General features: G+C 38.3%; 1 pseudogene; it reads left to right on the forward strand.

Moving 5' to 3' along the window:
* Positions 1 to 939: 939 nt before the first annotated feature.
* On the forward strand, positions 940 to 3,652 carry LOC108516668 (olfactory receptor 5K2-like; annotated as a pseudogene).
* The last annotated feature ends 6,209 nt before the right edge of the window (positions 3,653 to 9,861 follow it).

Consider the following 9,861-nt stretch of genomic DNA (forward strand, 5'->3'; position numbering starts at 1 on the left):
TTGTGTCTGTTTTATTTTAATAAATATTCTAGCTAAATACCATTTAAAATATTTGACAGTATACATTTATACGGATGATTCACATTTATTTAATCATACTGGTTAACTAAACGGTTACCATTTAGGTGTTCAAATTTTTCACTATTATGAATGAGATTACAATGAACATCATTACATGTACATATTTTCTGAAGTTTTAGTTATTTCTTTTGACAGATTTATTTTACTGGTTAAAAGGTATGAACCTTAAAAAATTTTAATCTATTACCAAATTATTTTCTAATGAGTACACCAATTTATACATTTACCAGGAATGCAATTAGGTTGCCATTTTACTGTATCCTAGATAACACTCAATATTGTCAGTTTTTTTAAACTCTTATTTTCATAGACAAAATAAATACAGCTTCACAGGTGTTTTTGAAGGATGTTTCTCTGATTAGTAATAAAATCAAACATTTTTAATTTATTAAAAAAGTTTTTTTTCTGGCAGGGCACGGTGGCTCACACCTGTAATCCCAGCACTTTGGGAAGCCGAGGCGGGCGGATCACAAGGTCAGAAGATCTAGACCATCCTGGAAAACAGAGTGAAACCCCGTCTCTACTAGAAATACAAAAAATTAGCCGGGCGAGGTGGCGGCGCCTGTAGTTCCAGCTACTCGGGAGGCTGAGGCAGGAGAATGGCGTGAACCCGGGAGGCAGAGCTTGCAGTGAGCCGAGATTGCGCCACTGCAATCCAGCCTGGGCGACAGAGTGAGACTCCGCCTCAAAAAAAAGAAGAAAAAGAAAAAGAAAAAAGGTTATTTTCTTTGAGATTTTTCTATTCCTGAGCTCGTTACCGATTTTCTAGATAAGAGTGATGTGTCCTAGATCACCCTTGAGTACTGAGATATTTATAAACACAGAGTAAGTACAGTAAATGGTATCAAATTTGCCTGCATGTATATAATCTTCCCGGTAAGTTCTTTGTTAATGATTCAACCTACTTGTGTTCCTGATATAACTTTTCGTTCAGAAATAATGTAGGTTAGTCACAAATTGAATGTAGTTCTTAACTCTTTAGGATTCTCCAACTGCTCTTAACAGCGTTAATTTCTTTATGCTACATAAGTATTTTCTCATAGCTATCATTTAGATAGAGCGCGATGGGAGCCCTTTTTTGTTTGGTTTGGATTTATTTGAGAACAGGGCCTCGCTGATGTCACCCAGATGCGAGTGCATGTGATGCTATCATGGGCTCAACTGCCAACCCCCCCATCTCTCAGCCCACATATGAAATCACTCTCACCTCAGCTTCCCCAGTACTATAGCTGGCACTGCCAGAAGCACTATCACCATGCCCTGGTAATTTTATATACTTTTTTTCTCCTCCTTTTTTTTTTTCTTTGTTTTTTCTGGTAGAGACAGGCGACCTCATTATGTTGGCCAGGCTGGTCTCGGAACTCCTGGATTCAAGGTGATCCGTCCCTCCTCAGCCCTCCCAAAGATGCTGGAATTACAGCGCCATAAGTTCAGCCACTGTACTGCGCCCAACTTTCTAAATACAGCCTTTTGTTATTGTCCCCACCTTCCATCCATGACACTTTTTACTCCCAACTCCCAGGGAATATAAGTATCTTTGCTAAATATTCCCCTTTCCCCCCAGAGCCCATCTTATTTTTAAGTGTATATTCCACTAGTATTGAAGATAGTAATTGCTAGAAATAAAGCTAATGAAAATAGTATTTTAAAAATAATTTTTATTAGGGGGTAAGATTATACACAACATGAAATTTATCATTTTAGTCAGATTTAAGTGTATAGTTCAGCTGGTATTAAGCTGCATTAATATTGCTTGTGCAATGATCACCATCATTTATCTCTAGAACTTTTCATCTTTTTTTTCAATCTCTTCCCAAACAGAAACACTCTGTCACCCATTAAACAACAAGTCCCTGTAGAGCCCTTCCCCTGGCAACTACATTCACACTATCTGTCACTATAAATCTGACTGCTCTAGACTTGTCTCATGTAACTGCGAAGCATACATTATTTGTACCTTTTCTGTCTGGCTTATTTCATCAGCATTAGCTCATCAAGCGTTAATCCATGTTGTAACATGTATGAGAATTTCAATCCTTTTTAAGACTGAATAATATCCCACCAACAATTTATTGCTATCCTTCATTTGTCCACGAACATTGCGTTTTTTTTGGCCTACTTGCAGAGTAATGCTGCTGTTAACAAAAATAATCTTTTAAGACACATTGTTAATCACTACATATACAAACATTGAAATTGCTGAACCTTGGTACCAGATTACTGGCCACTTAAATTATGAATCAGCTTTACCTATCCGCATATAGGGAAGTTTTGTGCTCTGCGTATTTCTCTCAAGACCTCAAAAGCCCATCTTTGTGCACCCAAATTCAGATATTTTTTTTCAAAATATGCCTAGAAACATGTTCAACCAGTTAAGCCAACAAATTATAGCTAGCCTCAGGAGATATCATTCTCACCGTGCATTTTGCGCACGCACCAAATCCAAGAACATGAGAAGCATTGTGAAGATGTTCTCCTTCTTATTAAGCCAAAATGAGACCTCAATAATTGCTGGCATATTATAAATTTAGTGCCTTATTTCTCCACCGTTTTTTTCACGAGAGGTCAGGAATGGCATGAAGAAAATCATACCATGAAAAATGAGTTTATCCTCACAGGGATTTACAGACACCCAGAGCTGAAGACTCTGCTGTTTGTGGTGTTCTTTGCCCAGTCTAATCTGCATCACCATGGTGGGGGAATAGTTGGTATGGTGGCACTGATATTACACACCGTCGACTTCACACACCCAATGTACATCCTTCTGGGCAAACCTGGGCTCTTGCTGCGATTCTTGCTGTGCCCTGCTGCCATTGGCCCCCAAAATGGTTAGAGAACTTCTTTCTGAGGACAAAAGGATTTCCCCTCTATGAATGCTACAGTACAGTTTTATTTTCTCTGGCACTGCTGCGAAACTGCATACTGCCTCTTCTTCTCGGTAGCAATGGCCTATGACCGCTATGTGGCCTATATGCAGGGCCCCACTGCCAGTACCACATCATGATGTCAGGAAACTCTGCCATTCAGATGACCACAGGGGGCCTTCATTAGCTGGAAAACCTGCATCCCGCGGATGATTCATGCTAGGGCCTTGTATTTAGGTTAGTTTTCTGTGCGATTCGACATCACATCAACCACTTTTACTGTGATATTCTTTCCCTTGTATAGACTCTCCTGTGTTGACCCTTTCATCAATGAACTGGTTTCTATTCATCTTCTCAGTTCAGTTCAAGTCTATTACCTCTAGGTAAGCTGTCTTAATATCTGTATCTCTATATCTCTTCTTACTATTTTCAGCAATGAAATCCAAAGAGGGACACGGGCCCACAAGCCTTTTTCTACCTGTGCATCCCACTTTTCATCAGTTTCATTATTTATGGATCTATTTTTTTCTATATACATTAGACCGAATTTGCTTGAAGAAGGAGGTAATGATATACCAGCTGCAATTTTATTTACAATAGTAGTTCCCTTACTGAATCCTTTCATTTATAGTCTGAGAAACAAGGAAGTAATAAGTGTCTTAAGAAAAATTCTGCTGAAAATAAAATCTCAAAGTGTGAACAAATGACATCTATCCTAGCTTAATGGTTTAACGCTCAAAAACCTTCTAAATAAAATTACACAGAGGAAGTGTACTAATTGTATACAAAATATTAAAACATGTCAAAATGCAATCAAATTAAGCAGAAATATGTGACAGAGAAAATTCATGGAAAGGAGTGAATTGTGCTAAATCTTTACTCAGAATTTAAAAGCACATCCAGACATTGAATTCATTCAAGCAGCAATGTAGAATGCCACCATGCCTATAGACTATGTTAGTAACAATTATGATTAACACCCAAAACAACAGCAAAACTACAGGTTACAAATATAAAAGGCTATTCCATTTACAAAGTGGGCTTTGATAACCAGCCCATTCTAATAGCTTACAATATGAGCATTACAGTTAAGTGTTTAAGAGCATGTGAACAGTCAACCAATGAAATTACTTACATCCATGAGCAACAAAAATGGCAAGTGGATTTTGAGAAAGAAAATGTAATCGTGTGTGGGGGACATTATCGTAGTTAGAATGGAGTAGTCAGGAAATGATTGTGCCCAATAAAAGTGAGTGTTGTATTTCCAAATTGAAGTTGTTGTTAAATGATTTAAACATTTAAATAATTAAAATCAGAATGTCAAATTTCAAGATAGGTTACATTAAGTTTTATTTACTCCAAAATCTGCATGCATAAAGATATCATATCATAAAGTTCTAGACAAACAGTTCAAGCTTCATATAGATCTGAAGAGCCTTCATTGTCAGTGAGTTAGGCTAAACTTCTCTGTGCCACTTCCTGAGAGGTGAGGAAGGGGTTAAACAATGGAGACACAACCTTTTGGTATATTATATATAGACATGTCAAAAAGTATGATTGTTGAACTGTAGGCAGGGCTTATCTCAAATACTTTCTTTTATTCCTTCACCACTGCAAAACTTAAAGTTGTTTAATATGGATAGAACCTAATAATCTTATGTGACATCATAAAGAAATACTTTCCAATTATTCACTCTATATATGTTTATTGAGATTGTTATGCGTGAGCACTGTTCTAGATGTTAAGACATATTAATGACCAAGACACCACTCTTTTCATCTTCTTAAATAATGGAACATTGGTATTATTTTAATTACTAACTTCTGGAACAAGGAGGACCCGTAACAAGTAACAGAAAAATTCTCCCTTCCACCTCCTCTCTTGATGCTCTGTGGTCACATCTAAATTTTCAGAAGGCAATTGTCAGGTTGCAGTGGGTCTCAAGCTAGCCAGCCACCAGAGGCTGGCATCACATGGAAAATCAGCATGCTGAGTCTATATAGAGAAAGGAGCAGAAAACAGATATATTTTCTAGATAGAATTCCCTAAACCATGAATGCAAAACTATAAAAATATAGTGTATATTTGTAACCTCCAAGAAAACCTATCCTAGTTCATTCCAGTTATACTCAGACATTTCAGTATTTCCTTGCCTGTTTCAAATTTAAACCCCATCAATTGAGTTTTTGCTTAATTTACTTCCATCAGCATCACCAAATGGATTTGAATACTTACTATGTGTCCATCCTGTGCTAAGCTGTATATACACATTATTACCTCATTTAACCCTCATAAATCCTGTGAGAGAACTACAATTATTATCCCATGTGACAGGTGAGAATATGAAGGGCAGTATGGTTGAGTCACTTGTTCAATGACCCACAGGAGTCTGCATGACCTGAATCCCAGGCTGCCTAACTACAAAAACTACATTCTCAATTATTACATAAGAAATCACAAAAGGTCACCCAGATATTGCACAGAATTATGTATCCCACGCAATGCAGAACAGCATAGTGTTCTTTGGAAAATTAATTTTAACAGATTTAAAATTCAGGAGAATATTTATTAAAATTTTATAAAAGCAAAATTTGACTTTTCTTGAAAACTGGCAACAATTCTTATGTCACCTCCCTGGCCCCTCTGAACATTTAAATTTAAAACTTTGCATTAAAACTACTGCCTCTCATCATACTTCATTATTTCAGGGCTTACTTACAATAAAAATATTTACCAAGTTGTAGTTGTGAATTATAAAATATGCTAACTTGAACAATTTCTCAATGTTTCAGCTTATCTTTTATAGTGAAAACATTTAAAAAAAGAAATGACCAAAAAGTTCCGAAGGGATAATTTATTAATTCGTTTGCAGTCACATGTAGTGGGTTAAGAAAAAGCAAAAATAACAATAAACAAATAAGCTAAATACAGAATGTATTGGGCACCTAATAAAACAGTGGTGTGTTTTTGGGGTGTGTATTTCTGCTAGATGGCTTTTCACTATGCATTAAGTATGCAATGTAGGATTCAACTAGTACCAGGAGGAAAGATGGGAAATTTTGACCTGTTTGTTATACACCAGAGGAGAAAAATTGGGAAGAAATACTCAACCTACAAGAAATATAAATAGATTTAACCAGAAAAAGCTTTACATTTTAAATGCCTGCATTGACTTCTTCCCTGGTTTCTTGAGTCCAACTAGGTCAATTTTATAGTAAGAGGCCCCGACTTTCATCTTCTCAGAGATTGCATCTGTTGGTTACATCGTCCATGAGTGGAAAATTTGCAGTTCAAAGAAAAAATAATGGTTTGGAGATCATATTCACTGGGGAAGAAATGAAGATGAAAAGAAGGATGCAGTTCATTTTAAGTTCTGAGGGTGGAAGTAGATTTCAGGGCGATTTCAGGGAAGTAGATTTGTCTTTTCCTCCGGGGAATAATCAGATTTCTTCCCAAATCCCTACAACCTTTTTCCTCTTCTCCTACTTGGGCTTCCCTGTTTGCACACATGTGTGTGCAGGAATGGCTGTGTGCTTCGACTCAGCTCCAGCTGGAATCATGCTCTCCTTTGTGACTGTTGGACAAATTCAACAGTACAAAAATACAATTGATGACTTGATGAAAGCGCTGCACCTTCAAGCCATAGATGCAGCCTTTTGTCAAGTCATCAACTGCATTTTGTACTGAGGTTAACAAAAAAAGAGATAAAATATTAATTGTTCCTTTAAACTTTAAGAAAACTTTAAAAGAAAAAAATAGGCCAAATACATTATTTTAAAAAAGAAAATCTTATACAGTAAACAGTTAACTGTTGAGCTGTACATTCTTTATAAAAAAATTATTCAGTTTTACTGAGCAGGAGATATAGGTATGAACTTGATAGAAATATGGTAGAACAATAATCAATATAATTCATTTTAAGTAAATACATTTTACTAAATATGGTTATTGACCAACCCTTTTATTAACTATAAACTTGCCATTTTATTTGGTTTGAATTAGTTTCATCTCTGCATTATAATTTTATGTTTTGTTTATGTTGATGAATCAACATCAATCCCAGGGAACAGAGAGAACAAATACCAGTTAGTCCTGTTTAAGGTGTTAACAATAAAGGTACCTCCATTTTCATAAAGGAAAGAAAGCCAAATACTAATGTAGGACAGCATGTATTATCAAATCAGTGTGATAAGTTTGGAGAAATGAGTCATATACTGATATAACTTATAGGTCTATTTTGTTTGATGTTCCCTTTAGAAGATCAGGATAAAATAATACTTATGAAATGAAGGAAAATTGACTGAGATAAAAGTCACAAAATTTCTACTGGGAGAACTTACTTAAGATTGTTTTAAACTTACTGGAGATTGTTTTAAACATGACTTTATACAGAGATATGTATCTATGTGGAACTAGTTCTTCAAAAAACCAGAGAATTAACGTGAGAAAAGTAAACAACAGCCTTTTGGCTATGATGCCCTGATGGGCATGTTAGGACATTCTAACCTGAATGCAGGTGTTGGAGCTTACTGGTATACCATTTAAGATGGGCAGTCAGGGGTTGGGAGGAAACATGTTTTGAATGTTTGCAATCAATCTGAATATAGACTAAATGAGTTACTCTAGGTTACCACAAGTGGGGATAACAGGGCAGGGAAAATTTATTTACTCATGCCTGGAAGGCAAATATGTATAGACTAACCCGATGTGTAGGTCAAGTAATGTAATATGAGGGGCACCTAAACTATTCTAGTCAAAATACTTCTCCAACTCTATAGCAAGTACATATTCTACTATTAGAATACTAAATTGAGGCAAACATGATGGATAGATTTTATCTTTCCTGCCAAATGAGTAAGAGGACGATTCATGGGACTCAGAAATGAAATGCGTTATGCTTCCAAATTTTTTAGAAATTATTTATTTTTAAAACAAATGTGGTGGCACATATTCCATGTTATTTGTGAGGGGAGGGGTGCAGTCTGTGTCTCAGAATCTATTAAATGCATGACATCAGCTGAAGCGTTCAGCACTATATTAAGAAAGAAAGGCAAGCAAGTAAGAAGCATGAAAGATGGGACCCGCAGCAAGATGGCCGAATAGGAACAGCTCCAGTCTCCAGCTCCCAGTGTGAGAGACACAGAAGACAGATGATTTCTGCATTTTCAACTGAGGTACCGGGTTCATCTCATTGGGGAGTGCTGGACAATTGCTGTTGGTCAGCTGGTGCAGCCCGACCAGCGAGAGCTGAAGCAGGGCCAGGCATTGCCTCACCTGAGAAGTACAAAGGGGAAGGGAATCCCTTTTCCTAGCCAGGGGAACTGAGACACACAACACCTGGAAAACTGGGTAACTCCCACCATAACACTATGCTCTACCAAGGGTCTTAGCAAATGGCACACGAGGAGATTATATCCCACACCTGGCCAGGAGGGTCCCACACCCACTGAGCCTCCCTCATTGCTAGCACAGCAGTCTGAGATCTAACTGCAAGGCAGCAGTGAGCCTGGGGGAGGGGTGCCTGCCATTGCTGAGGCTTAAGTCGGTAAACAAAGCCCCCAGGAAGCTTGAACTGGATGGAGCCCACAGCAGCTCAAGGAGGCCTGCATGTCTCTGTAGACTCCACCTCTGGGGACAGGGCACAGCTAAACAAAAAGCAGCAGAAACCTCTGCAGATGCAAATGACCCTGTCTGACAGCTTTGAAGAGAGCAGTGGATCTCTCAATATGGAGGTTGAGATCTGAGAACGGACAGACTGCCTGCTCAAGTGGGTCCCTGACCCCTGAGTAGCCTAACTGGGAGACATCCCCCAATAGGTGCAGACCGACACCCCACACCTCAAACGGCAGGGTACACCCCTAGACGAAGCTTCCAGAGCAAGAATCAGACAAGAACACTCACTGTTCAGCAATATTCTATCTTCTGCAGCCTCTGCTGCTGATATCCAGGCAAACAGCGTCTGGAGTGGACCTCAAGCAATCTCCAACAGACCTACAGCTGAGGGTCCTGACTGTTAGAAGGAAAACTAACAAACAGAAAGGACACCCACACCAAAACCCCATCAGTACATCACCATCATCAAAGACGAAAGGCAGATAAAACCACAAAGATGGGGAAAAAGCAGGGCAGAAAAGCTGGAAATTCAAAAAATAAGAGCGCATCTCCCTCTCCAAAGGAATGCAGCTCATTGCCAGCAACAGATCAAAGATGGACGGAGAATGACTTTGACGAGCTGAGAGAAGAAGGCTTCGGTCCAACTAACTTCTCAGAGCTAAAGGAGGAATTACGTACCCAGTGCAAAGGAACCAAAAATCTTGAAAAAAGAATGGAAGAATGGATAACTAGAATAATCAATGCAGAGAAGGCCATAAACGAACTGATAGAGATGAAAACCATGACACGAGAAATACGTGACAAATGTACAAGCTTCAGTAACCAACTCGATCAACTGGAAGAAAGAGTATCAGCGATTGAGGATCAAATGAATGAAATGAAGTGAGAAGAGAAGTCTAAAGAAAAAAGAGGAAAAAGAAATAAACAAAGCCTGCAAGAAGTATGGGATTATGTGAAAAGACCAAATCTACATCTGATTGGGGTGCCTGAAAGTGAGGGAGAAAATGGAACCAAGTTGGAAAACACTCTTCAGGATGTCATCCAGGAGAACTTCCCCAGTCTAGTAAGGCAGGCCAACATTCAAATTCAGGAAATACAGAGAACGCCACAAAGATCCTCCTCGAGATGAGCAACTCCAAGACACATAATTGTCAGATTCACCAAAGTTGAAATGAAAGAAAAATGTTAAGGGCAGCCAGAGAGAAAGGTCGGGTTACACACAAAGGGAAGCCCATCAGACTAACAGCAGATCTCTCATCAGAAACTCTCCAAGCCAGAAGAGAGTGGGGGCCAATATTCAAC

This window comes from Rhinopithecus bieti, unplaced genomic scaffold (assembly GCF_001698545.2).
Source record: "Rhinopithecus bieti isolate Rb0 unplaced genomic scaffold, ASM169854v2 scaffold_38527, whole genome shotgun sequence".
Taxonomy (NCBI): Eukaryota; Metazoa; Chordata; class Mammalia; order Primates; family Cercopithecidae; genus Rhinopithecus; species Rhinopithecus bieti.